This window comes from Jaculus jaculus, chromosome 5 (assembly GCF_020740685.1).
Source record: "Jaculus jaculus isolate mJacJac1 chromosome 5, mJacJac1.mat.Y.cur, whole genome shotgun sequence".
Lineage (NCBI taxonomy): Eukaryota > Metazoa > Chordata > Mammalia > Rodentia > Dipodidae > Jaculus > Jaculus jaculus.
The window spans coordinates 105,554,895-105,572,150 of record NC_059106.1 but is presented as its reverse complement, the minus strand read 5'-3'; the positions used below and the strand labels follow the sequence as shown (position 1 = coordinate 105,572,150).

Sequence of the window (17,256 nt, the reverse complement as noted above, 5' to 3'; positions counted from 1 at the left end):
CAAAACACTAAATTTTATTTTGTATTGAAAAAGGTATCAATATTGGTCTCCAGGACTAGAAGAAAACTTTTGATTCAAATGGTTGTATAATATTGAAAGACTTATAGATTACATTTGCTGGACATGGTGACACACACATTTAATTCCAGCACTTGGGAGGCAGAGGTAGGGGGATTGCTATGAGTTCAAGGCCAGCCTAAGTAACTACATAGTGAATTCAGGTCAACCTGTGCTAGAGCAAGACCCTACCTGAGAGAAAAAAAGTATATGTTCAATTTAATTTTATTCTACCTAATTATTTGACAGGTAATTGCAGTGTTAAGTTGTGTGTCTTGTTTTCTTGCTGATGGTACAAAACAAAAGTTAGAAACTAGAACTAGGCCAGGCATGATGGCTCAACCTGTAATTTCAGCACTCAGGTGGTTGAGGTAGGAGGATGGCAATGTTCACCCTAGGCAGACACCTTGCCTAAGAAAGAAAGAGATTGAGAAATACAGAAGGGAAAAGAAACTAGAAGTGGTGGTAGTTCTAGAGGGGTCAGGTATTTTTTTCTTGACACTTTTCAGAGTAAAGATTTTTTTAATAGCATTTTAAGACAGTGTCTGAAATAATTTTCTCACCCTACAAATGATTATTTTCAAAATTTGTGTTTTTAAATGAAAATTCTAAAAGCTTTATTTTACTTGTAACAATCACATTTTATAAGTAAAGATTTACTTAGGATGATATATTTTAATACTGTATTTGCTATATGATGATTAATAATCAGTGAGAATAACTAATTTAAATTTTTTAAAAAAGAAAAGAAAATTATAGACAAATATCCCTCATGAACATACATGTAAAAATTCTCAACAAAATATTGGCAAACAAAATACAAGAATATATCAGCATGATCATTCACCCTGAACAAGTGGGCTTTATCCCAGAGATGCAGGTACGGTTCTACAAAAACAAATCAATAAATGTAATACATTGTATAAATGGAATGAAGGACAAAAATCACATGATCATCTCATTAGATGCAGAAAAAGCATTCAACAAAATCTAACACCACTTCCTGATAAAAGTCCTATAGAGACTGGGAATAGAAGGAACATATCTCAACATAATAAAGGCTATTTATGAGAAGCTTGCAGCAAACATAATACTATATGGAGAAAAACTTGAAGATTTTCCACTAAAATCTGGAACAGGACAAGGGTGTCCACTGTCCCCACTTTTATTTAATATAGTACTGGAAGTTTTAGCCATAGAAATAAGGCAAGAGACACACATTAAAGAGATGCACATTGGAAAGGAAGAGATCAAGTTGTCATTATTTTCAGATGACATGATTCTATACATAAAGGACCCTAAGGACTCTGCCAGCTAACTGTTAGAACTAATAAACACCTATAGCCATGTAGCAGGATTAAAAAATAATCAAACAAAAATCAGTAGCCTTCCTATATGCTAACAACAAACACACAGAGGATGAAATCAGAGAATCAATCCCATTCACAATTGCATCAAGGAAAATAAAGTACCTTGGAATAAACCTAACCAAGGATGTGAAGGATCTCTACAATGAAAACTTTAAAACACTCATGTGTGAAATTGTAGAAGACACTAGGAAATGGAAAGACATCCGTTGTTCTTTGATTGGAAGAATCAATATTGTGAAAATTGCAATCTTACCCAAAGCAATCTACACATTTAATGCAATGTCCATCAAAATTCCAATGGCATTCTTCACGGAAATAGAAAAAACAATTAAAAAATTTATTTGGAATCACAAAAAATCTCAAATATCTTAAACAATTCTAAGCAAGAAAAATAAGGTTGGTGGTATCACCATACCTGATTTTAACCTATACTACAGAGCTATAGCAACAAAAACAACATGGTACTGGCACAAAAGCAGACATGTAGAGCAATGGAACAGAATAGAGGACCCAGATGTAAGTCCGCATAGCTATAGCCACTTGGTATTTGGTAAAAATGCAAAATACTCATTGGAGAAAAGACAACCTGTTCAGCAAATGATGCTGGGAAAACTGGATATGTATCTGTAGAACGATGAAAATAGATTCTTCTCTCTCTCCATGCCCAAGAATTAAGTCCAGTTGGATCAAAGACCTTAATATCAGACCTGAACCCGCTAGAAGAAAAAGTAGGGGAAACCCTTCAACATATTGGTCTTGGCAAAGACTTTCTGAACATAACTCCAATTGCTCATGCAATCAAACTACAGATTAACCGCTGGGACCTCATGAAATTCCAAAGCTTTCATATGGCAAAAGACACTGTGAATAGAGCAAAGAGGCAATCTACAGATTAGGAGAAAAATCTTTGCCAGCTATGCGCCTGATAGAGGATTAATCTCTATGATATGCAAAGAACTCAAGAAATTAAACAATAAGAAATCAAACAACCCAATTAAAAATGAGCTATGGAACTAAATAGAGAGTTCTCAAAAGAAGAAATACAGATGGCATATAAGCATCTAAAAAAATGTTCTACTTCTCTAGTCATCAGGGAAATGCAGATTAAAACTGCATTAAGATTCTATCTCACTCCTGTCAGACTGGCTACCATCATGAAAAACAATGACCATAAATGCTGGCAAGGATGTGGAAAAAGAGTACCGGAGACAGCTAAAAATATATTTACCATATGACCCAGCTATAGCACTCCTAGGCATATATCCTAAGGACTCATCTCATTACCTTAGAGAAACTTGCTCAACTATGTTTATTGCTGTTCTATTTACAATAGCTGGAAAATGGAACCAGCCTAGATGTCCCTCAACTGATGAGTGGATGATGAAGATATGGCACATTTACACAATGGAGTTCTACTCAGCAATAAAGAAAAATGAAGCTATAAAATTTTCAGGACAATGGATGTATCTGGAAAGAATACTAAATGAGGTAACCCTGGCCCAGAAAGCAAAACAATGCATGTTCTCTCTCATATGTGGATCCTAGCTACAACTGATTGGACTTCTATGTGAATAGGAATAAAACTCAGTAGCAGAGCCAGTAAGTTAAAAAGGAGATATAAGGGGAGAGGGGGACTTAATAGGATGGTATTGTATATATGTTAGAAGAACAGATTAATATGGGTGAAAAAGCCTAAGTGAGGTCAGGGGAAGTGACTGAGTAAAGGAAATGTGAAAGGAGGGCTCATCAAAAGCTAAGAGGATATAAATAAGTCATATGGAAACCTAGTTTTATGGACATTGAACACACAGGAGGCATAGATTGTTACTAGAAAATTTTCAGAGTCAGGGATGGGATACCTTCCAGTGATTTGTTAAACAGGGAGGTCCCTGATGCCCCCAAAATATTATAGGCCATTGCTGATGCCCTTGTTTTCCCACCAGGAATAGATGGTAAGACCCTATTGCTAAAGACTCCATATACTTGGTCTGTAAGGTCAGTGAGAAATTCTGCTGGAGCTGAGCTGAAAACCTCCTCCATATAGAAGAGCTTACAGAAAGCTGGAAAAAGCCACACCACATGTAGGGCAATGGGAGACAGAGAAATCACCAGTGAAGACACTCAACAGTAGACACTGCCAGCATTAAATTTGTCTATCCAGGCTAAAGGAGCCAACATATGCAATAGTGGCACGTCTGTCATGGGGGAAACAATTGCCCTCTAATTTGATGGGAGGTCTGCTCCATGGGAGGGAATACATCCTTGATACTGAAAACCTACAACAGGGGTAGTCATGAGTCCTAGGGGTGTAACGTCTGCTGCTGTCTGGCTAAATGTATATACTATGCTCACCAAACTGCCCAGTAAGCACTTCTTTTAATGTTCATACCCATATATTAATATACTCCCACTTTTGGTTAGAGAAACTTCTCTTTTCAGATGGCAGTGAACTTGGGATGACTCTGAATGCACCATGCTGCTGAGAAGAAGTTACAGAGCAGAGTTCAGTACTGAAATATTTCTATCACACCTTCCAAGGCTCAGGGTCCACTGCTGAAGAGGTGGTGCAAAAAAGTAAGAGACCAAGGAAGGGTAGGACTCCTTACAATATGCTCCCTCCAGATACAAAATGGCCTGGATATCCATGACCTCACAGTGCCTGACACTGCCTACACAAGACCATCATAACAGGAGGAAAAGAGGATGACATCAAAATAAACGAAAGACTGATTGAGAAGGGGAGGGGATATGATGGAGAGTGGAGTTTCAAAAGGAAAGTGGGGGCTAGGAGGGAATTACCATGGGATATTGTTTATAATCATGGAAGTTGTCAATGAAAAGAATTTATGTACGTGTGTGTGTGTGTGTGTGTATGTGTGTGTGTGTGTGTATATATATATATATATATATATACATATATATATATATATGTATGTATGTATGTATATATAATTTTATTTATTTATTTGAAAGAGTGAGAGAAGGGGGGTGATAAGGAGAATGGGTATGTCAGGGCCTCCACCCACTGCAAACAGACTCGAGATACATGCACCCCCTTGTGCATCTGGCCTACATGGGTCTTGGGGTATTGAAACAGGGTCCTTTGGCTTTGCATGCAAATGCCTTAACTACTAAGCCATCTCTCCAACCCAAGGGTTGAATCTTTAGGGACTATATCCAGGAGTGGTATAGCTGGATCAAATGGTAGGTCTAACTTCAGGTTTTTGATGAAGCTCCATTCTCATTTTCATAGTGGTTGTACATGTTTACACTGCCCCCAGCAGTGGATGAGGGCTCCTCTTTCTCCACATCCCCACCTGCATTTGTTTTAACTTGATTATTTTGGTGGTTGCCATTCTGGCTGGGGTGAGATGGTATCTCAAAGTCATTTTAATCTGCATTTACTTGATTGCTAGGGATATTGAAAACCTTTTAAGTGTCTTTCCTTCTGGAACTCTTAGGGTTGGGCTGTTATTGTTTTTCCATTGCTGTTAGGTAGTTAATTAAGATAATAATTTGAGATCTGTCTTTGTTATGAAGGTGTTTAGTGATATAACTTTTCTTCTTAGGACTGCCTTCATTGTGTTCCATATGTTCTGGTATGTTTTCCTTTTATTTATTTATTTATTTATTTATTTTTGTTATTTTTATTTATTTATTTGAGAGTGATAGACAAAGAGGCAGAGAGAGAGAGAGTGAGAGAGAGAGAGAGAGAGAGAGAGAGAGAGAGAGAGAGAGACAGAGAGATAATGGGCGGGCCAGGGCCTCCAGCCACTGCAAACGAACTCCAGACACGTGCACCTCCTTGTGCATCTGGCTAACGTGGGTCCTGGGGAGTCGAGCCTTGAACCAGGGTCCTTTGGCTTCACAGGCAAGTGCTTAACCGCTAAGCCATCTCTCCAGCCCTTTTTTTTTTTGTTTGTTTACTGAATTCTTTTCATTGATATCTTCCATAATAATAGACAGTAAGACAATAAACCTTGCAATTCTCTCTTCACCCACACATTCCACTTTGCAACTCCACTCTCCATCATGCCTCTTCCCCCTCTCAGTCAGTCTCTTTTATTTTTATGTCATCATCTTTTACTCCTATTATGATTGTCTTCTCTAGATAGTGTCAGGCACTGTGAGATCATGGATATCCAGGCCACTTTGTGTCTGGAAGAGTGCATTGTAAGGAGTCCTACCCTTCCTTTGACTCTTACATTATTCCCGCCACCTCTTCCACAATGAACCATGACCCTTAAATGGTGTAATAGAGATATTTCAGTGATGAGCACTCTTCTGTCACTTCTTAGCAATATGATGCCTTCTGAGTCATCCCAAGATCACTGCCATCTGAAAAGAGAAGTTTCTCTAACCAAAAGTGAAAATAGACTTCCAGATAAGATGGTGGCATAGGTACCATGCCAAAGCAGCCTGGGGGGGGGGGGAGGAGCAAAAAAAAAAACAACAACAACACAAAAAACACCTCAGCAAAATATACACTTTTGCTAAAAAGTAAGGTGTATAGGAAATTGAAACACCAGCAGAGAAGTAGGAGAGATCCAGAACATCCAGAACCCACACAGGCTGGCAGAAGCAGCTCCAGCATCCAGCACCTTGAGCTGCCAGAAAAGCCAAGTGAGGGGATTTTCCACTCACACTGGAGCTCTCGCAAACTCAAAAATCGTGAAGGGAGAGTGGCAGTGAACAATGCAGGAGCAGATCACAAGGTAGAAGAACACATGGAACAGTGGGCGAACTAAAGCAGCATCAGCAGCCTCCCCTTCCCCACCACCAGTGCCCAGCTCCAGGGAACAGAGCAGTGGTCTAGAGACCCGGACACGCCAACTTGAACCAACAGCGGGATCCAAACAGGAGCAGAGGTAACTGGGATTACAGTAGGGAAGGGTCTCAGCTGGTCACAAGCTGACTTGGAACCCTCAACAGATCATAAATCTTTGCCTTGATTCAGGATTAAGGGTGTGGGTGGGGCATCACACTCCCTAAAGGACAGTTAGAGGATCTGGTTGTCATCATACCTCCTCTTGGATAAATACTCTGAGCTGTTTTTCATTGAAAGTGTACATTGCTAAGGTAACTTTTAGAATCTGGCTGCATTTTGTTCCACTCAGCCTACTTGAATACTCTCATGGCAGGCAAACCCAACACCTAGGTCACATTTGTAGATACTCTGAGAGTCTTGAGAGCCACACCTACTGACTTAAGCTCCTACCCTGAAGTTATATTACATTAGATTGTCTGGTACATCTAATAATACCCAGCTAACTAGAAAATCCAAGCATGAATAATCCAGGATGCAAAAAATATATACATTATAATACAAGAAACAACAAATACACCAAAAAGTATTAATGGATCAGAAATTACCTCCAGTGAGAATGACTTAGAGGAAATGCCTGAGAAAGATTTCAAAAGAATGATTATAAATATGTTCAAAGAAGTCAAAGAACAAATCAAAGAGGAAATCAAAGGAAACAAAGGACACCAATTTAATGATATAAAGAAGTCAATACTAGACATAAATAAGGAAATAGAAATAATAAAGAAAAATCAGTCAGAATTACTAGCAATGAAGAGCACAGTTAACGAAATAAAAAAACTCTAGAAAATCTCACCAGTAGAGTGGATGAGGGAGAGGACAGAATATCTAAGCTAGAAGACCAGATGGCAGATCTAATATAGTCCAACAAAGAGAAAGACAAACTAATAGAAAAGTATGAGTGGGAATTTCAAGATATTCAGGACACTATCAAAAGATCAAACATAAGAATTCAGGGCATAGTAGAAGGAGAAGAATTTCACTCCAAAGTCATAGTAGGCATCTTCAACAAAATCATAGAAGAAAACTTCCCCCAAATTGGGAAAGATGTGCCAATGCAGACACAGGAATCCTTTAGAACACCAGCCAGACAAAACCTGGAAAGGACCTCTCCTCGCCGTATTATCCTCAAACTACCAAACACACAAACCAAAGAAAAAATATTGAAAGCAGTCAGGGAGAAAAATTAAGTTACCTACAAAGGCAAGCCTATCGGGATCACAGCAGATTACTCAACACAAACTTTAAAAGCCAGAAGGGCATTGGGTGTTGTATTCCAAGTCCTGAAAGATAACAACTGTCAACCAAGGTTACTTTATCCTGCAAAACTATCCATTCAAATAGATGGAGAAATAAGGACATTCCATGACAAAAACAAGCTAAAGGAGTATTTGAAGACAAAAACAGCTCTACAGAAAATACTTGAAAGAATCCTCCATGCTGAAGAAAAAGAAAAGCACACATATAAGGAACCAGGAAAAAACAAACAATACTCAAATACTAGTTAACACAAGAGAGCAAAGGTAAAACCGGAAGAAATACAAAAAAGTGGCAAAAATGAATACACACCTTTCAATATTATCTCTTAATATCAGTGGCCTCAATGCCCCAACCAAAAGGCATAGGTTCACAGACTGGGTTAAAAGGCAGGATCCTTCAATTTGTTGCCTCCAGGAAACCCACCTTTCTACAAAGGAGGGGCATTATCTTAGGGTGAAAGGTTGGAAAACAGTGTTTCAAGCAAATCTTTAAATTGGTTTCCTGTATCTTCTTTGATTCATCTGATTCCTCTGATTTCCTCTTTGGCGTCTTTGAGGATACTTATAATCATTCTTTTGAAATCTTTCTCAGGTATTTCCTCTAACTCATTCCCACTGGAGGTCATTTATGATGCATTAATACTTTTTGGTGGATCTATATTGTCTTGATTTTTGGTGTTTCTTGTGTTATAATGTATATTTTTGCACCTCTCTATAACTACTTCCAATATATTTTCTTTGGATTTTGTGTTTGGTAGTTTAATTATAAAATGGCAAAGAGAGGTTCTTTCCAGGTTTTGTCTGTTTGGTGTTCTAAAAGCTTCCTATTGGCATCTCTTTCCCAACTTGGGGGAAATTTTTTTCTATTATTTTGTTGAAAATGCCTACTATGACATTGGAGTGAGATTCTTCTTCTACTACTATACCCTGAATTCTTACTTTTGATTTTTTCATGTTTCAAATATCTTGAAATTCCCATTCATACCTCCCTATTGGCTTGTTTTTCTCTTTGTTGGATTGTATTAGATCTGCCACCAGGTCTTCTAGTTTTTGTATTCTGTTCTCTCCTTTCTACAGAGACTTTCTACAGAGTTTCTTATTTGACTTACTGTGTTTTTCTTTGCTGGTATTTATGCCTGGGTTTTCTTCAGTATTTCTATTTCCTTACTAATGTGTTGCATTGACCTCCTTATTTCATTAAGTTGGTTTCCTTTGTTCTGCTTCAGGAGTTTGTTTCCTTCTTTGATTCCTTTATTTTCTTTTTTGATTCCTTTGAGTTCTTCTTTGGTTTCTTTGAGCATAGATAAAGTGATTTGTTTTGAAATGTTTGTCAGGCATCTAAACAGTCTCAGTAAGGGTCATTTCTAATGGACTTATAATTTTTGGTGGGATTGTATTGTCTTCTTTGTGCTTCTTGTATTATGATGTAGTGAGTTTTGCATCCTGAGTTTATTTGATGCTTGGGTTCTCTAATTATCTTAAGTATTCCCAGCTGTGTAAGTCCAACTTTATATACCTCAAGAGTTGGGGTTTAAGGTGCCAAGTGTAGCTCTTGTACTCCAAGAAAACAGCAGAAGTAACCCTAGATGTTGAATTTGCCTGCTATTCAAATATTCTAGTAGACTGGGTCGAGTAATTAACTGGCAAATTCTAAAACTCAACTGAACAATATGGACATTCAATGAAAACCAGCACAAAGTATTTATGCAAGAGTCAGGATTAAAACAAACATGTAACCTTAAAAAGCCAAAGTCCCTACAGGTGTGTGTTGCTCTACACCATCGATCCTGCCACCTGGGAGGTTGACAATTCTGTTCTGAATTGGGTTCAGTCTGGGTCTGAATCAGACCCTGCCTTCAATAATAAAAGAAGAAAAAGACAAAGTCCCTCTAAATCAGGAAGCACCAAAGGCAACAATAGTCAAACCCCAAACATAGCTTACTTGAGAATAGTATAGCCAACCAAGAATATTTAAGCCATAACCAGCTATTCCATGGAAAGAGATATTAGCACTTCCAGTGCAGGACTATATACCTCCTTTTTGTCAGTCAGCCCTGTTACTTTTTGGAATGGCTTCCAATCTTACCAATGCTGAGTGCCCACCTTGAGCCTTCTGTGTTGCACTGTGGATCTGCTGTTGTGATTGGCTGTGCTGGATGCTCAGCAGCCAGGGTCTGAATGAGTTTTCTAGTGGTTCAATGTAGTACTGACAGTTGAGGAATGAGAGGGTAAAGGATGCCTGGGGGTGTACTGGAGCTGCTCAGCTGGTTCTGTTTGTATGCCCAGCTGGCCCCTGCTGTCTTCCCCTTCGGGTTTCTTGACTTTGCGAGGAGGCTGACATGAGTGGAAAATTCCCTCTCTTGGTTTCTGTTCTTGTGGCTTGGTGCCAGCTGGCTGGCGGCATGGGTGGGTGTATGGGTGTGCACTTGGACCAGGGCCGCTGACACCTCCGCATGATTTTGGCCAGTTCCCTTCGTTCTGGAAGATCTTAGTCTCTCTTGCTTCTCTGCTGTGGTTGATAATAACTTATACACCTTCAATTTTTGGCAGAAGAGTGTGTTTTGCTGTGTTTTTGCTTATTTCCATCCCTAGGCTGGTTTGGTGTGGCTTCTATGCCACCATCTTAACTGGAAGTCCTGTGGTTTTCTTTCTTGTTGTCTCTATGTCTGCTTTAGGTATTGTTGAGATGCTGGCTTCAGAGAAGGAATCGGGGAGCATTTCCTCTTTTCAATTGTGTGTAGCAACTTGAGAAATAATGCTTTCAGTTATTTGATGAAGGTTTGGTAGAATTCAAGAGTAAAACTGTCTGGGCCTGAACTTTCTTTTTGTTGGGAGGCTTTTTACTACAATCTTGTTTGATGTCATATTTATTCAGGTAATAGATCTCTTCTGGGTTTAGTTTTGGTAGGTGGTAAGAGTCAAGAAAATGTCTTATTTAGCCCAGCCTTGTCTTGAGCTGGTTATGTAGCAGAGGATGACTTTAAGCTTCTGATCCTCCTACCTCCACCTGTCAAATTCTGGGATTATAGGCATGCTTTTCCATAGCTGGTTTATGCAGTGCTAGGATGGAGTCCATGGCTTCTTAGATGCTGGGCAGATACTCTACCACTTGAGCTATATTCCTAGCAAGGGACTCCATTAGAAGGTAGCTAACTTTGCTATTCTTGTGAGGATGGCCTAGTTGTAATGGGGGCTCACCCTTGGATTCTCTTTTCTGTCTCTGCCATGAACATGAAACAATATGAAGTCCTCACCAGTAGCAGCTACCCAGAATCATGCACCAAAATAAACTTTTAATATGAAATTGCCCCATCTCAAGTATTTTGTTATAGTAACAAAAAGCAGATGATGAAGGTTGGAGGATGTAGCTCAGTGGTAGAGTGTGTGTTAAGCATGTTCAAGGCCCTGGGTTCCATACCCACCAAAGTTGGGACATGGGCAGGGAGCAGAACTGGTTGATAAGTGAATACAGTGAAGCAATGGAGAAGGGTGCAGTTTCACATTTTTCCCAGCAGGAGCTGCTGTTCCCAAATCAAAGCTTGCTCAGTGCCACCTTAGTAAATACCCAAGGCCAGTGCTGGGGTCCTCACTCTTTCCTGGAATCCATACCTCAGGATGTTTATTCTTTGAGTCTAGAACCTGGCTCCTTCCACATCTTCAGGTTTCTCTCTTGGGCCTACTCTGACAGCACCTCCCCTCTCCCCACCACCTCCTTCAGGGTTCAGGGTTCCTCAGAATTCATGGCTTTAAAAAAGTGTGTGTGTGTGTGTGTGTGTGTGTGTGTGTGTGTGTGTGTGTTCATGCATATAGGCATGCCAGAGCACCTTACTGCTGCAAACAAACACAGGCTTACATGGGTGGTTTGGGAATTGAACCATGGCCTGAAAGTTTTACAAGCAAGCACCTTTAACTGCTAAACCATCTCAGCAATACATGACTCTTACCTAGGAATTTTACCCATGCTGTCCCCTCTACCGGAATGCCTTCATTCCCATTTACTGTTGTCCACCTGCTAATGAATACTGAGCTTAAAGGTTTCCCCTGGAAGGCATACTATTTTTTTTGCTTGTTCATCTGTTTTCTTCCTCGGGGAGATTGGACATTGTATCAGACAGCTTCAGGTTCACTGAGATAAACTTTAAGATCAAGCATAGTTATGGAGGAAGGGATTTATTGAAGCTTACAGATACAGGGGAAGTTCCATAATGGCAGAAGAAGCTGCCTGTTTTCACAGGAGCAAACACACAGAGAGAAGCACAAGCCAAAAAGCCAAAATACACACAGCACAGCACACTTCAGGAACTCCAGTTAGGCACATTTTGTATATCTTTAGATTGAAATCTCAAACCCATCACCACACCATAAGATCCAACCAGTAACACTGCCTCCAGCCAGGTGGTTGCAGATGCAAACTACAAACTAATAAAACACTGAATATATTGGGGGCCATCTATTCAAACTACCACATCCACCCATGGTCCCCAATACATTCATAACAATTATACATTTTAAATTGTACTCTGTTTAATTTTAAAGCTCCCCACAATCTTGACCAATTTAAGATAGTAAGTCCTGTAAAATCAAACCAGTTAAATACTTTCAGCATATAAAGGCACAGAGTAAACATTTTCAACTGGTATAATGTATACCAAGGAGAAAATAAAACAATGCAAACTCAACCAACATCAAGCAATCATCAAACTTTTTCAGTTCAAGTATAATCAGAGACTGCCAGTCTCCAGATTTTTAAATTCTGCCCCTCCAACTGGGAAGAGTAGCCAGAGAACACTTCCAGTCTAGGCCAATGGTACATTCTATGGTAGCCTTTGTATAGTCCTGGTATATCCAAAACATCTTCAGGTCTTTATGTAAACTATGGTTCAGCTTCCAAAGGCTCTTTTAGCCTATTCGGGCATCAGGCCCTGCCTCATGCCATATCTCAGCAGCAGCTCCTGGAACCATGTGTAATTCATGACCATGTCTCTCATTTTTCATGTTTCTGAAACCAATACCAGGTGTGTAGGACACAGCCATATTTTTAATTCAGGGACAAAGTAAATTGTAACCTTGAAAAGCAAGTTCCTTTTTTACTCAACTCTTTCCAAAAGAGTTTGTATTTTTATGATAGTCTTTATGCAGGCATCTTTTCATTGTTTTAACATAAAGCAGTTTGGCCATCTCCTTAAGATTGTTAATGTGTTTGACAATAGTAGGTCAGTAACCTAAGACCAGTCTCAGTGCCTGTAATTTTAACTTACTTGAGGTTTTTCAGCTTAAAAATCTTAAATCTCTTAGTCCAATTATCTTTAGCCAAGCACATTAGTCCATTACAAATTTAACTTTGATCAAACTCTCTGGGCCTGGGCAGCAGGATGCAGCCAGCCCTTATGCCAGTATCCCAGTTCCAACAAAGTCCTCTGTAATCTTTCCTTCTCCTTAGAAAGCTCATAAGCCAAGCATCGAAGTTCAATACTGTCTTCACTAAGAATTCTCGAACTCTGATCAGAATAGTCCATAAAACTTGGCTTACCCTTCCAGAAGGCATCTTCAGTTGCAAGCACCAAGTCCATGCCCATTCCTCCAAGACAAAGTTTTCAAAAGATTAACATCCACATGGTCAGGTTCATTTTACCCCACTTCTGGTACCAAGTTTTGTAGCAGACAGCTTCAGGTTTGCTGAGATAAACTTTCAGATCAGGTACAGTTATGGAGGAAGGGATTATTGAAGTTTACAGATTCAGGGGAAGTTCCATCACGGCAGAAGAAGCTGTCTGCTTTCACAGGACCAAACATAGAGAGAGAAGCACAAGCCAAAAAACCAAAAGCCACAGAGCACAGCACACTTCCGGAACTCCAACTAGGCACACTTTGTATAACTTTAGATTGAAATCTCAAACCCATCACCACACCTTAAGATCCAACCAGTGACTCTGCCTCCAGCCAGGTGGCGGCAGATGCAAACTACAAACTAATAAAACTGTGAATATATTGGAGGCCATCTATTCAAACCACCACAGACATAGACAGTGTACCTAGGGACAAGTCCAGAGCAAAGAATTAGAAATTCTGAAAGTGGGGCAAATATTATTCAGTAGGTCATGGAGAAGATGGCCCAGCGGGAAAGTACTCACTCTGCAAGCATGAAGACCTGAGTTTGGAGGTCCAGCACCAATGTAAAATGCTGGTGTGTGGTGCAAATCTGTAACTCCAGTCATGGGGAAGAATCCTTTGGTCTAGCTAGTCTAGCTGGATATAAATTCTGGTTTCAGTGAGAGACCCTGCTTCAAAGAATGAGGAGGAGAGTGTCCAAGAAAAACACCTGACATTGACCTCTGGCATCTACAGGCACGTGTATATGCATGAGCATACATATGTACATCACACTCAGAGAAATCTTGAAAGTTAATACGCAGTACAGGGAGTGTTTCAACAAGAAAATGTCTTCAGACATAAGAGAAAAAAAAGGACTTACTCTTTCTTCCTTAGATCATTCTGGAAGTCTTGGGTTGTTAGAATGAAAGTCTCTAGTTTCAGGCAGTGATGACCTGTTGCTGGGCCTGACCAGACCAGTAAGTGTCCCTTTCCATGTGCCTTCCTAGTGGGGTTGTGTGCTTTCAGGGCCCTCCCTCAGATACCAGGTTGGGGATAGCCCTGGCTGGAAAGCCACCATCTTCAGGTTGGGGTTCTGTGTGTCCCCTTGACAGAAATCCCAGTGACTCTCTACACCAAGTTTGGAGGTTCTATTCAGCTAATGTGACTCACACAGGACATACTGAAGAACAGCAACTGGGCAGGTAGAGAGTCAACTAGTATAGTCAGCTCAGTGGGGCTTGGGTCCTTGAGGAGACCCTCACATTAGCCTTCTGCCTCTTTGCTTTGGTCTTTTCATCCCCTCAGCTCTTTAGCCTCCTTTTAGTGCTCTCTGGGTGTGGGTCCTTTACACTGTTTAATTTTTTTTTTTTTTTTTTTTTACTTTTTATAGGTTTTCTTATCTCTTTCTGTGTCTCTTGCAAGATCTCTTTGTCTGTTTCCCTGTCTGCCTGTCTGTCTCTATGACTGTATTCCTCAGTTGTTGCTCTCCACCTTCTTCTTTGAGACAGGCTGTCTCCCTCCCTTATCTCACTGTCTTATCTGTTTCTAGTTCACTCACTCACTCTGTCTCTGGATCTTGTGCCTTTTGGTTTCTCAGTGTGTCTCCCTATTTAATTGTGTCACTGTTTTTTCCCCCATGTTCCTCTCATATATCCCTGATGACTCTGTCTCTGTCTGCTAATATTTATGAGTTTCCAATCAATCCTTGGTCTCCCTTTGTGGGGGCAGAGTTCTACCCTTCATAGGGTGCCTCCTCTCTCATTAGGTTCTGCTTCCTATGACATCTCAGTTCCATCTGAGGTGGAGAACTTGTAGCCCATAGCATGTTTTTTCTCTGTAGCTTAGCCTCTTCACACAGTTCACTTTTTCCACATAGCTCACCTTCTACCCATAGATAAACCTCTTCACACAGCTCATCTACTCCTCCAGACCACTTTGTCCCTGATTCCCATCCTTTCCTCCAGTTCACTTTCTCCATACAGTCCACTCCATCTCCTTCCTGAAGCCCAACTTCTCCCCATAGTCCATCTTCTGATTACAGTCCACTTTCTCATCTAGCCACCCTCTCCACAGCCTATCTTCTCCCTACATACTACTTTCCCCTCACCTCTCCTTCTGCTCTCTGAGACACATTAAGCCTTCTTCTTTGCATGTCCATAGGCTGTATTTGGCCTTATGTTCACCAGAAGCAGCCTTATTAGCACCAAGCAACTGAGTAAACATGGGCTCCATGCAACTCTGAAAAGCACCAATGGTATTTGGTCCTTAGAGGCCATATCATCCATTTGTGTGCATGAAGGGACATTGAAGACCTCTGAAGACAGTTGTGTCAGGGTTCAGGGAAGTTATTCTTGAGGTCTTCTGGAGGGACTTTAGTGCAACACAGCCTTGTTTTGTTTTGGGACCCATTGATTAGGTGAGTCCAGATGCTGGCCAGATTTCTGAGGTTTTGCCCTTGGGGCTGATTTTCATGAGAATTCAGTTGCAAAATGCTTGGGATGAGAAGTGTTTCAGATTTCATTTTTCAGAGTTGAAAATATTTGCATGCATATGTTGAGCTATCTATCTTGGGGATGGGACCTGAGTTTAAATACAAGATCCTTATTTCACATTATATGTATATCACAAAGGTCATTTTACACAGATTTCTAAATGATTTTGTGTACAACACTATGTTACATGGTGTGGACTTTTCCATGTGTTGTCATGTTGCCGTGGCAAAAGGTTTCAGTTTTAATAGGCTAGAGAAATGCCTCAGTTGGTAAAGTATTGCTGTATAAGCATGACTGAGTTCAGATCCCCAGAACCCATGATAATAAAAGTTAGGTATGATCCATGCACTCTTAATCCTAGCACTGGTGAGGTGGGGATAGGCAGATGTAGCTTGCTGGCTAGCCAGCCTAGCTGAACCAGGGAGTCCCAAATTCAGTGAGACCCTGTCTCAGAATGAAAATATGGATGGCATTACTGAAGATGACACTTATGGTTGTCCTCTGGGCTCCATATATGCATGCACACACACACACACTTACACAAACACAACATGTACATGCTAACACATACAAAGTTCAGATTCTGTGTTTCTTCTCTTATTTATTGCAAATTTTATTATTTTTATTTATTTTCAAGAGAGAATGGGCAAATGAACTCCAGATGCATGTGCTACTTTGTGTATCTGGCTTTACATGGGTACTGGGCGACCAAATCCAGGTTGTTAGGCTTCGCAAGCAAGCACCTTAACTGCTGAGTCGTCTCTCCAGCCCTATTTATTTATTTATGCTTTCATTATGCCCCTAGGGGGAAAACATCCCAGGATTTTCCCTCCTGTGTGTTTTCGTCTTGCTTCCTCATGGTCAATGATGCCAGCTGAGGTTGTCAGTACAATGAAACCAAACTGACTGGATGGAAGCAAATTATTCTGCCATTTTTCTAAGTCTTTGAGCTGTACATAAAATCTAGGGCTGATCTCTCCACACTTGTTGAACCTGTCTGTGAGGGTCACAACACTTTTCCCAGCTCTGTGATCATCAGTGATTTCAAACTCACCAATGTAACCATGTTTCATCATTACTGTTAGAAACCGGACGATGACTTTGGAGCATGGCCTAATACGAACTGGCATTGGCCTCTTCTTTCAGGATTGTTGATTCTCTTGAGAGCATCCTCCTGGACATTCATGCACACCATGATGTCAGCACAGAAAGATCCTTTTTAGTTCCTTTTAAATTAAGAACTTTAATATATGAACATATTAAAATTATTTATATTCCCATCAGGATATACACTTACGTTGTCTATTAACTGCGTTGGTGATAGTTTGCTTAGCTGTACAATAGCTTTTTAGTTTCATGATATCCCAATGGCTGATTGTCTAATTCCCTGGGGTCTTTTTCAGAGAGTCTATCTATGACTATATCTTGGTATGCTCTCCCTATTTTTTATTGTAGTAGTTTCTCTGTTTCACGCCTTATATTGAGTTCCTTGATTTGTTTGGAGTTGATTTTTGTGTAAGGTGAAAGAAGACAGTCTGGATTCATTCTTCCACATCCAGTCACTCCACCACCATTTATTGAAAATGCTGTCTTTTTTTTTTTTTTTTCTAGTGTGCATTTTTGGCCTCTTTGTCAAAGATCAGGCAGCTGTAGTTACTAGA

General features: G+C 40.1%; 1 pseudogene; it reads right to left on the bottom strand.

The window, feature by feature from the left end:
* Positions 1-16,377: 16,377 nt before the first annotated feature.
* Positions 16,378-16,790, bottom strand: LOC101596017 (annotated as a pseudogene).
* Positions 16,791-17,256: the final 466 nt, after the last annotated feature.